The sequence below is a fragment of the Amphibalanus amphitrite genome, unplaced genomic scaffold (assembly GCF_019059575.1).
Source record: "Amphibalanus amphitrite isolate SeventyFive unplaced genomic scaffold, NRLGWU_Aamphi_draft 000276F_arrow, whole genome shotgun sequence".
NCBI classification, from domain to species: Eukaryota; Metazoa; Arthropoda; class Thecostraca; order Balanomorpha; family Balanidae; genus Amphibalanus; species Amphibalanus amphitrite.
Genome location: NW_024881771.1, coordinates 575,122 through 578,182, shown reverse-complemented (window position 1 = coordinate 578,182; position 3,061 = coordinate 575,122).

Below are 3,061 nucleotides of genomic sequence, written 5' to 3'. Positions count from 1 at the left end.
GCGCCACACTAGCGCCACACTCTCTTCTGCTAGAATGATCAGCTGATTGCAGAATGAATCGATCTGTTATGATTTTCTTTATTTTGATATTCCAAGTTCCAAATGATCAATATATCTGCTGAGCTACGAATTTCGGCTTCACACAAGCTGAGGAAAATTAGAATTACATCTAAGTCTATATGAAATTGAATGAAATTTTATTTCGGTTGTGGTATGGCGCTTTCCTTTTTAATCACGTGGTATATTATGTATGCACTCTTTGTCCTCAGTTTGAATATAATTCAACAAACACGCTCAGTATAACCAAAACCAATTTAAAATAATGTTTTTGAAATTAGCAGTCATAACAAAATATTACAAGTAACTAATTTTAGGTGAATCACAGAAAAACTCAGGCCACTCACGTGGTATTTGGGATAGGGCACAAGACAGCCAAATATTACACTTCGAATCCTTTGTAAAGCTTGTGTTCGTGCACTCGTATGCGATAGCCAGCGCTGGCCAGCGCAAGCGCTATCGGGCGGCAAAGATTACTCATTCGTCGATTTTGCGAGAGACCTTCCCAGTTTTTCATCATTTGAACAGACTTACAACTTTCACTTTTCGTGCGTCGTCACTCGTCAGTCAACGTCGTTGTCAGGGTTACCAAAGCTTGGGATTTGTCCCAAGATCTTGGGATATTGAACCCGACCTTGGGACCTTGGGATTCAACAGCAAACCTTGGGATTTGTCCCGAGCTTACGACTCCCGCTAATTTTAACACATTTTTTTAATCATTGGAAAAAGCAAAAGTATTAATAAAGACCAAACAAAGGAATCAAGAACACATCTAACACAACTTAATTGTTTTTTTTTTTGTAAACCGTCCTTTTTGGACGAACGCAACCGAGCGTTCTTTCGTTTGGTTTCACTGTGGCCTTACCAAGCAACCAACGAAGCACGAAAGAAGCGCTAGTTCCAAAAAGCGCTAGTTTAAAACTATTGTTATAATTCCTATCGTAAACCATCGGACGCTCAACGATTCATTGGCATTGGTCAACATTCATTCATTTTGATTCATCATTCTGTGATCATCTCGCGGCTCGGTTCGTTATTATACCTTGTGTTGTACCTATTGTTGATATTTTTGCGAGCTGTCCCAATATTTGTTCGGGTTATCGATGCTAGTCAAGAGCGTACATTTTGGATGGTTTTGCCGCCAGACTGAAACCGCGTGAAACGGGAAATAAACGTAAAACCCAGACAGGTAACTTGCTGTGTCTCTGTACCTATGCCTGCGTGTGAAACTGTGCCGAATGCAAGTTATGTTAACGATATTGATTTATTTAGTCAACCAAAGATTTGAAAATACGTCAAATACACTTTATTTGCTCTATATTTGGTTTATATAGACCTTGGGAGTTGGGATGCACATTGGGCTTTGATCCTGTCGACCTTGGGATATGGAGCTCGATTTTGGGAAATTCGAGCGGCGATCTTGGGATTTAGAAAAATTCCCGTTGGTAACCCTGGTCGTTGTGTGCAGCAAGGGCAGCGAGGGTTCAAGGGTTCGTTGTGAGTTGTGAGTAAGGTTGTGTGCAAGGCCCTAAATACAATAAAATAGGTTGTGTGTATCATGATTCTTACAGAGGTTACAGAGGTTACGGCAGAATTCACTCAATATACCCTGGGTCAAGGCCCTATCCCTGGGTTACAGAGTGTATTCCGCGCTGTGTGTGCAGCTGTGTCATGTGTGTATGTAAATATTTAATATTTTGGTGTATGAATCGCTGAGAAATTGGGGTTAATTGTCACCGAAGGTACCAGGAAAGTAATAGCATTATTATTCTTGAGCAATAGATAGCCTTGGTTGAACATGACATTTTTCCAAGTTTTTTTTTTCCGGGGGGGGGGGGGGGCGGGTGGCAGTTTGAGGTGATCAACTTTAAAGCACATGCGAGCCGGGCTGATTAAACTCAGCAGCTTAAGTGACAAAGCCGCAACATCCTGGCTCAATCTGGCTGAGAATTGGCAACAGCCACCACAACCAGCCCTTAAGTGGAAGAAGAGTTAGAAGTTAGAACCAACTTTTGCTTAAGAACGTTAAGTACCTTTGCTCTTTTGATTGGCCGAAACCACACGGAAAATAAGAAGTTGAAGTTGATCTATCATTCTCTGGACCCTGGTCGACCCCATTGTGTCTCCCATGCATCATTTTTCAGACAATGCTGATGCTGTGCCATCAGTGCAAGCACAGCAGTTCATATCAGTGCCACAGTGCCACTGAAGGCCAGCACTGCTCCAGCTCCACTTACATTCCACAGCTCACTACTGGAAATCTACAATCCAGTCTCCACTGCACACTTGTGGAGTCAGGGTGCCTCTGCACCTAAGTTACTGTAGGATCATCCCTATATCAGGATGTCTACTTGTGTGTTCACTGTTCACTCTAATCAAAACTTGCAACCACCACATGATTAAATCTCAATTGAGATTGAGAAAAATAGGCTAGAAGAAAAATACAAAAATCGATTAATATATTTTATCATCTTTATGCAATTTGGAGTGTAAGATTAAGCTTACAAAAATTGGTATGCAATTTATCCTGAACGTGTTGGGACCTACATGAGTTTTGTGTAACAACAACTCTTCAAAATTTGATAAGCTATGACTCAGTAATCCCTTGGCTCAGTACAGCAGTGGATGCATGTATGATTATATTGGGGGGGGGATAGATTTCCAGATTCCCATACTCTCCCACCAGTGTGACTGTTGGACCTAGCTCATCAGATAGTTATAGTTTCAAGCAATGTGATGGTTAATGGTTGTTTCAAGAAATTGGATTCATGGACACACATTACTCTTTGATCATGATTTGTGTTAACTTGTTAGCTGTTGAATGGAAATGCTGCTTTAATTTAAAATCATCAGTTGATTTTTTTTTCTGAACAGCTGGTAATGCTGTCACATTCTGTCTGGAAGATATGTATTTCCTTTCAGACTATGGCAATTGTAACTTGAAACATACTATTGTTGTCCTTGGGTATTTCAAATGTTGACAGTATGTTTCCTTACAGGTTTG